The following is a 9,091-nucleotide window of genomic DNA, read 5'->3' on the forward strand; positions in this document are numbered from 1 at the left end:
TCCCCGTGCCTGTGATGAGCACAGCAGCGGTGCTAACACCTTGCCCCTGAGTTGGGGCCGCACATGCAGGCAGGACCTCCAGCCTGCCCAGCACCTGTCTGCTGATAAGCCTTGGGATCACCGGCCCATTCAGAATCTGTGCTTTCCTCACATGGGGCAGACGGTTGTTGGTATTTGGCTTTAAAAAGCCTAATGCAGTTTTTCCTCATCAAACTTGCCTCCCCCCCGGAGCCTAGATCCTGGATTGGGTGAGCTCTGGAGGAAGGCTGTGCCACCCAGTGCTCCTTCTTGGTGTTTTTAGTCTCTTTTGGTATTTTTTCTTTAGCCCCTGCCTAGCACCTGGAAGGCAGTCATCCAGGAGTAGTTAGCACCGCTCTTCACTTTGGAGATGCTGTCCCACTGGCCCTGTCCCCTGGGAGGGGAAAATGGGATGACTAGCTTGGGTCCCTTGAGGTCAGTCCTCTTTGTTTGTTTGTTTGTTTTAAAGATTTTATTTATTTATTCATGAGACACACAGAGAGAGGCAGACATAGACAAAGGGAGAAGCAGCTCCATGCAGGGAGCCCGATGTGGGACTCGAGCCCAGGACCGGGATCACACCCTGAGAGAAGGCAGACGCTCAACCACGAGCCACCCAGGCACCCCAAGGTCAGTCCTCTTTGACATGGTGTGCAAGGCCCTTCCTAGGAAGTATCACCGCATGTTACAGAGCAGGGTGCTTGCGTGGCTTGCCCAGGCACTTAGTACATAGGTGGTAGAGCAGGGCCTGGAACCCAGTCTGCTGGACTCCCAAACCAGTGCTCCTTCCTCTCCTCACTAGAGGTCACTGAGAGAACCTTCTGGTCTTCAGCAAGTCCTCAGGATAAAGGTGAAGTCTCTCAGCTTCCTTCTTACAGCAGATTGACTGGACTTGGGCTGCCTGCCCTGGGCCCCCACCCATCCTGCCCTCCTCACACCTGCTCCCCACCTTGGTGCATCTCTCTTCCCGCTCCCTCACCAGGCCAGCCCGTGCATGCGCTGTCCCCTCCTTGGTGGCTTCCCTCCTCAGGGCCCGTGCCTTTGAGCATTCTGTCCTTATCTCTACCTCCTTCCCTGACCACCAGCTCCAGAGAAGCCTTCCTTCCATTCACCCCCATTGTCTTCCCGGCTATTGTTGTGTTGGGGTCATCATCTGAAAGGACCCTGTGAGTTGCCTGTTCCCCTCAGGTGTTAAAGCTCCGTGAGAGCAGGGAGTCGGGGTGCCTCATGCCCAGAATACCGCCCCCTCCCCAGGAACGCAGTGGCCAATAGTCCGCTTTATGTTCTTTTCTTCTCAGATTTACCTGTGCCCCAGCTCCTTGCACACTAAAGTGATCTCAGGACTCCAGGGACTTGATGTCGACAGCAGCCGCTTCCCTCACTGTTGCTAATGCTTGCTGGCGCTGGCTGTTACCAGGTACTGTGAAGTGCCTCAAGTCGTCTCAACAACCCGTTGAGGTAGGTCCCATTCCCATCAGCACGCCTGTCATACAAATGAGGAAACTAAAGCCAGAGTCCACTGGTCCTGTCTTATTACCCAGTCAGCGAGTGGTAGAGCCGGGGGCTGAAATCCACATGGTGGTTCTCTGGAATCCCCGCTGCAGAAAGCTTCTAGAAGCAGCTTGATGTTCTCACCTGCCTCTCAGAGGGCAGCCCCCCAACCTGTGGAATGCGGACAAGCCCTTGGAACTTGCACCCCCCAGGTCCCTACTGCACCCCAGATTGGTTCTGCAGAGAATTTCTTCATTGCACACATAATATTTGTTCCCAACTATACATGTTTGGGTGAACAAAATGTCCTTTTTGCTCTTTTACACATTGAAGAGAAACCAGAGTATGAGAGGAGGACAATGTTACAAAGAGAGCCTGTCCGGAAGCCATTGGAACTGAGTCCGGAGTCTTGTCTCCCTGTGGTCCTCTCCTTTCCCTTCTTTCTGTGTCCCTTCACGTGTCCTCTCTGGTCTCTAAGTGGATGATAACCTCCCCATGGCTCCTGAGCACCTAGATACCCTCCATTCACATCTGGGAAGCCCAGGTCTCATGGGAAGAGAGAGCACGTAATGGGCTGAGCTTGGACCAGGTAGGCCCAGCTGAGGCCCGGTCACCTGTGACTGGTGGGGAGCGCATGAGGTGCAAACATGGCTCCTGTGGCCTCGGCTGTCGTCTTCAAAGGAGGAGTGACAGTGAGCCGTGAGGCCAGCGCTGAGTGTGCCCGCCGTGGTCGTGAAGGGCCTTGAATGCTACACTAAGGAACTTACCCTTCAGGTGATAAAGGCTGTAAGCCGAGAGTGGCGGGGTGCAGAGTGGCGGGGTGCAGCCTGCAGCTTTGAAGGCTTGCGTTAGCTGCCAGAGGGTAGCGGGGAGCTGCGGGCACCAGTGAGGGGGACATTCCTGCTGCGTAAGGTGGTGAGGGCCTGGACGGGGGCACAGGGTCCCCTGGGGAGGAGGCAGCAGGCACGCCCTGCCTTCTTCCTGGGCCAGCTGGAAGACTCACCCATTGATTCTGAGCACGAACCGCGCTGGGCCTGGGCTGAGTGCCGACGCCCTGCCCTGACCCCTGACCGGGACACAGGCCTCAGCTACACCGGGGACTTGATGAGTGAGAAAGGCGGGGGCCAGAGGAAGTGCTCTGGGCGATCCCAGGAGGCCAGAATGACTTGGCGTGGGGTGTGGGGGGCGGGAGAGAGGATCCGGGCCGCCCTCCCTCCCCGCCATCCTCCGCGGAGGTAGCCCTGGATGCAGGCCTGGAAGAGCAGGTAGGGATGGAAGGTGCGGGGCTCTGGGCTCTGGGCTCCCGGGGAGGGGCGGCCCGTGCAGGGTTGAGTAATAGGAGCGATGGCTGGGGGAAGGCGGGAAACCTCCTCCGTGGGCGTCCTCCGTGGAACATTCAGAATGCCAAGCTGAGGTGTTTAAATTTATGCTGTGGCAGGAGGGAGCCATTGACTGTGAGCAGATAGCGGGGTGGCCGGTGTTTCCCTTCAGGATCCTGACAGCGCGGGTTCCAGAAATTAAACCAGTGGGGAAAGTACTCGGGCCCTCAGAGTGCTGGGCCATGGGGGACGTGCCGGTGCCTCGGGGCGCCCCACTGCAATGCGCGTGCCCGAATCCCAGGGCCTTGGGGAGCGGGGCGGGGCGGGATGGTCCATGAGGCCGGGAGAGGTGTGTGCGGGCTTGGGGTGCGCGTGCAGCCGCCACATGGCTGAGTACCTGGGAAGCTGCTGAGGGCTGGGAGGTGATTAACAATTGTAATCACTCCTGTCACGACACCGTTAAATTCCAGTGGCGCTGGCTGGGCAGCTGACGGATGGGCCTGGGTGTCACAGCTCATGGCGCGGGCAGGATCATTTGTCAGCAGTCAGCACATCAACAGTGGGGGCCCACGTCCCTCCACGTGGGGTGCTGGCTGCCATCCCAGGGCCAGGGCAGGGCAGGTGAGGCCGGGCTCGGACGTGGAACAGCTCCAGCTTGGCAGCATTTGATGACAGGTCTGAGCTGGAAGATCTTGAGAAATCGTCCAGTGGATTGCTCGGGAGCCTTGGTAGGGAATGGGGTGGGGGTGGGTGGGTGCTGACTGGGGCATAGGTTGTGAGGCTCCAGGCATCCTCCCACCCCTTCACCCCTTGATCTAAACTTCTTTGCTCTCTCTAAATGGAAATGTTTTTTTTCTTTTAGAGAGAGAGATTTTATTTATTTATTCATGAGAGATACAGAGAAAGAGGCAGGGACGCAGGCAGAGGGAGAAGCAGACTCCCTGTGGGAAGTCCAATGAGGGACTCAATCCCAGGACCCCGGGATCACACCCTGAGCCAAAGGCAGATGCTAAACCACTGAGCCACCAGGTGTCCCTAAATGGAAATGTTCTTATTGTTGATTTTACATGAGTATTGAGAAAGAAATCCAAACAGTATGGAAGAAACACAGTCTTCCATGGCCCTATTCCCCACACATAATCATTGTTAAAGTGTGGTTTATGTTCTAGTTCTCAAGGCCCCTGGAGCCACCACCCCGCTTCCTGCCAAGATCCCTGCTGTTTCGTGGGCCATCCCACTGACCTCCCAAGAAACCCTCCATTTTGCTTAAATATAGTTTATGCTTTTCCTCCCAGGTGTGGTCAAACTCCAGGAATATGAAGTTTCTACCCACCCCTAGCCTACCCTCCCAGGGCTGGTTCCTTGTGTGGGCGGCCACTTTCATTCAGTAAGCTCAGGAGCAAGCTGTAATGTCCAGCATCTGCTGGGTTTCTGTGCTGCCGGAGGCAGAGGCTGGACTGTGTTCAGCTGGGCCCTAAGCATTTACGTATGCTGGCGTGGAGACTTGGGGTTGGGGTGGGTGGGGAAGAGGTGGAAGGGAGAGGACGAATTGCCAAACTGCTTGAAGAAACAAGGATTAAGGGTTGTACCCAGGGAGCTGGGCACAGGGGTGGGTAAAACAAGGCACAGTGTGCGGATGTGGTCTGAGGAGCGGCCCTGTCTGCATTCCCCTTGCCTGCCTGCTGTAGTTGAAGATTATTGCAGTGAATGCTCTTCGCCCCTCTCTCCAATCGTCTTGCCTGTTCCCACATGAGAGCAGGAGGAGTGACCCATTTGATTGACAAAATTGCAAACAGCCTGACATCCCTGGGTCAGGTTAGCCTGGGGCAGAAATGTGGTGTATTTGGAACTAGGGGGTTTTGGTTATTTAATGCTGCAGATCAAATTATCCCCAAACCAGGTGGCTTAAAAGCATCTTGCATTCTGCTCATAGACCCTGTGGCCCACAGATTCTGGGAACTTAAGGCTGGGCATTTCTTGTTTGGGGTCTCCTCTGGTAGAGTATAGGCAGCCTCTGGAGTGGATTCTCTCTTCTTTTGGTGCTGGTTGTTGGAGCAGGGAGACTGTCATCCTACAGTCTGTGGGGTAGGGAGAAGGTCCCCCCACCTCCATCCCCCAATCTCACCCCATCAGTAATAAAGCCCATTCTTCCCTTTGAGCCTCCTGGGGCCTCTGTCCCTGGAGGGCAGCAGAAGATGATGGGGCTTCCCTCCCGGACCCTAGGAGTCCTGTGAGTTTGCAAGAGGAGCATGGCTCAGGGAGGGACACTAAGGGGAATGGTGATGAGCTTCAAAACAGCAATGGCAGACAAGGGCTTTGCAGACATTTCCTGCCCTGGGCCCCAGGCCTGTGCTGTCCCGAATTCTTGGTACATGCTATTATACACCAGTCTCATGTTAGGGGGGTTAGGGAGGTGGTGGTGGTGGTGGTGGTGGTAAAGGAAGAGAGGTGTATCGGGGTGGGGCCAGGACTGAACATCAGGCAGTATGGGCTGAGTACCTGGGGTGGAGAGGGCTCTCATTAAACTTCCTGTGGTAGCCAGCCCTCAACATGGCCCCAGTGACCCACATCGCTTGCAGGAGCATCTGAATCAAGGCTGGCCCTGTGTGGATGCTAGAATTAGATGAGAGAGATAAGGTGGCTTTCAAGACTGGATCACAAAAGGCATTGCCCCTCCTGCTTTAGATTCTTGGCTGTCTTGCTCTAGGGGAAGCTAGCTGCCATGCCTTAAGAGGGCTTGAGCAGCCCTGTGGAGAAGCCCACATGGGGAGGAGCCAAGGCCTTTAGCCAATCCCTAGCATCACCTACCAACCACATGAGTGGGTCACCTTGGAAGCAGATCCTTGGGCCTGGTCAAACCTTCAGGGGATTGCAGCCCTGGCTGACATCTGACTGCAATCACATGGAAGACCCGAAATGAGAACTGCCCAGCTTCCTGAAATCTTGACTCACAGAATTTGTGAGCATAATGAAATATTGGGTTCACTAAGTTCTGGTTTGATTTGTTACTTAGCATTTGATAACCAATACCCTCATCTCCAAATACTCCAGAGAAAGATAGGGAAGTTGGTCCTTGTGAGGGCAATGGTAGGAGGCAAGTAAAAGCAGATAGAAAGAGAGACAGAGCTCTCACATCCGCTCCTGATGCTGGGGAGAAACCCAGGACCTGGTCAGTCTGGAGCCCTTCAATATAGCGGACTCCAAGGTTGGGTTAATGCAAGAGGCTTTTGTAAGGGTTTCCATGGTGAGGGAGGGCAAGAGTTCTTCAAGCATAATTAGGCCAAAGTTACATATCACAAAGAATACATAAACACAACGAAGGTTTTCAACAGGAAACTTGTTTTTGAGGTGTGGAATGTGTCTGATTTTTTTAGGTGCATGGAGAGGGAGCACACTGCCACCATTTCCATGACTTGCCTCCCTCACCAAGGGATCGAAAGTTCCTGCCTCCCCTCAGTACACAACCTGGCAGGGAAGAAAAATGCTTGTGACTCAGAGGATGCCAGGGACTGAGGAATTCACAGGACTCAAAAGGGTTGTGGGGTACGGGGGACTCTATGGGGCACAGGAGAGGGAGCACAGATGCCTGGATTTCGGGAGGGGGCGGGGTTTGGAAGCCTGACAGAGAAGAAAAGCATTTGATAAAAAGTCATTCTAACTAGAGAAATAGGGATCCCTGGGTGGCGCAGCGGTTTGGCGCCTGCCTTTGGCCCAGGGCGCGATCCTGGAGACCCGGGATCGAATCCCACGTCGGGCTCCCGGTGCATGGAGCCTGCTTCTCCCTCTGCCTATGTCTCTGCCTCTCTCTCTCTCTCTCTGTGACTATCATAAATAAATAAAAATTTAAAAAAAAAAAAAAAAAAAAAAAAATAACTAGAGAAATATTTGACAGTCCATCTAGTTGAATTCCCTCAGGTTTCCTGAACCCTCATGTTACAGAAGAACCGGAGGTGGGGTGGGGGGTGGGGTGGGGATACCTTAAGTTGTATTTTCCCACAAACAGATACCAAGGCAAGGATTTGAATGTATGCCTGTTTGAAGGGTGATCCCAGGAAGCAGGGAAAGTGGGGTGGATAGTGGTGGGGCAGGGAAGGCAGCCATAAAGGGTATGTTACCAGGCCAGTCACTACTGTGGGCAGCTGGGTAGAATGAGCTCCACCTTGTCATGCCACCCACGGGGCCAGGAAGCTGGCCTTTATCCTCAGCTCCCCAGGGTCAGTGGCTGGGGCTGCCTCTGGGCCCTTCTGGCCTGCCCCCACCACCCCTGGGCAGGAAGAAGCCTGGGGAGAGTTGGTTGCAGGCTTTCAGCTTGTCCTGGAGTGAGCACGAAGGGATGTGGCTGGGACTCTGGCGCCTATGTAGACAGAAGAGGGAGACGTTCACAAAGTCCCCAGCCTTGGAGGTCTTTCCTGTTCAGTCAGGAGGCCCTGCTAGCCCAGACTCCTGCTTGGTGGACAGCAGACCCCAGGAAGATGGTTAACTCCAGATTGGAGGCCTGGAGAGTGTTGCCAGATGCGTGTTGGGCTGGGGGTTCAAGGTGGAAGTGAAGAGGAATTGGTTCAAACCCTGACTCAATCTGTGTGGTCTTTATTATCTCCTTTCTCATTCTGTGTCTTTAGCTGCAAAATGGCTATTTCCCCATCCTGCCTACCTTGAACACTTGGAACACTGTAGTGGGTATTGGTAGCTTGCCTTGAAGCCTTCCATACATTCCCCTTCTGACATTTAGGGATCCCATCTGCCCTTGCTCTCAGTCTGTGTGGTTTGGGTGGATCTTGTGTGGGACACTCCTGAATTCAGCTAGTCTGAACATGACACTCTCCTAGCCAGGGTGATTGGATACCCTGAGCCCATCAATCAGAGCAAATCCCAGTGCTTCTGTAGGTGTCTTGGAAAAGCACACCTTTCCTAGTGGATTTTTTTCTTAAAGGTTTTATTTATTTATTCATGAGAGACACAGAGAGAAAGGCAGAGACACAGGCAGAGGCAGTCTTCCTGTGGGGAGTCTGATGTGGGAGTTGGTCCCAGGACCCTGGGATCATGACCTGAGCCAAAGGCAGACACTCAACCACTGAGCCACCCAGGTGCTCCTTTCCTAGTGGATTTGAATCGGAGAGGAAGAGAAGCTTATCACCAGGTGGAGCTTTGAAAGAAGCCGACACACAGGAGAAAGTAAGAACAAGAGATAGAGAAAGCAGGTCCTAATGACTTTGCTTGAGCCCCTGAATCAAGCTGTGCCTAAAGCTGCCCAGTACCCCTTGACTTCTCAGTAATGTGAGCCAATACATTCCCTCTGCTGAAGCTTGATTGTGTTGGACTTGCTATCACTTGCAACAGAAAGCTTTTCTTTTTTTTTTTTTTAAGTAAGCTCCATGCTCAACGTGGGTCTCAACTCACAACCCTGAGACCAAGAGTTGCATGCCGCAAGGACTGAACCAGCCAGGTGCCTCGGGACAGAGATTTTTTAACAGAAGTACTGGACGTGAGCTCATGTGAGCTGGGGATTGAGAAGCAAGTGGCAAATTTTGCTGCTGTTATGATGGTTTAAGGGATGGCTTGAGACCACCTGGTTCTAGACCACAGGAATGCTCTGGAGCATTTGTTGAATAGATCGAGTAAATCAATCACCTGTCGTCCCCTATTGTCAGTTTGGTGAATGGCATGAGGGGAGGCTGGAAGAGGGATGTTGGAGAATTTTCTTCCCTTCCCCTAAAATGGGAGAAACATTCAGGCTTGTTTTGTGGGGGAGGCTGAATCCTGCAGTCATTGTGGGGATGAGGAAGGGTGTGAAGGGCCAGGGCAGGATCCTGGGGAGGAGGCCTGAGAGAAGATGGGAGAGGCTCTTGCAGGGAGTTCCAGGGCTTTACCATTGACATCTTTTTTTTAAAGAATTAATTAATTAATTAATTTGAGACACAGAAGGAGTGAGAGGCAGAGACACAGGCAGAGGGAGAAGCAGGCTCCATGCAGGGAGCCTGACATGGGACTCTATCCCTAGTCTCCAGGATCAGGCTCCGGGCTGAAGGCGGCGCTAAACTGCTAAGTCACCCGGGCTGCCCACCATTGACTTCTGAACTCAGTCCCTCTGGAGTACAGGAAGAAAGAGGGAGCATGGAACTTGGGGAAAGCAAGGGCCCTCCACCCAGACAGCCAGTTCAAGTGCTTGTTCTTCCGGAGACAGCCTGTGTCACTCTGCCTGCCTCACCTGGCTGTGAGCACAGATTAAAAAATATATATATATTTTATTTATTTATTCATGGGAG

The 9,091-nt window shown here is 53.6% G+C and overlaps 1 long non-coding RNA gene across 1 annotated transcript; it reads left to right on the forward strand.

Moving 5' to 3' along the window:
- Positions 1 to 512: 512 nt before the first annotated feature.
- On the forward strand, positions 513 to 8,758 carry LOC140624689 (uncharacterized). Its single transcript, XR_012024150.1, has 3 exons — positions 513 to 648; positions 1,317 to 1,476; positions 8,193 to 8,758. It is a non-coding gene; the product is annotated as an uncharacterized lncRNA (long non-coding RNA).
- Positions 8,759 to 9,091: the final 333 nt, after the last annotated feature.

The sequence above is a fragment of the Canis lupus genome, chromosome 3 (genome assembly GCF_048164855.1).
Source record: "Canis lupus baileyi chromosome 3, mCanLup2.hap1, whole genome shotgun sequence".
Lineage (NCBI taxonomy): Eukaryota > Metazoa > Chordata > Mammalia > Carnivora > Canidae > Canis > Canis lupus.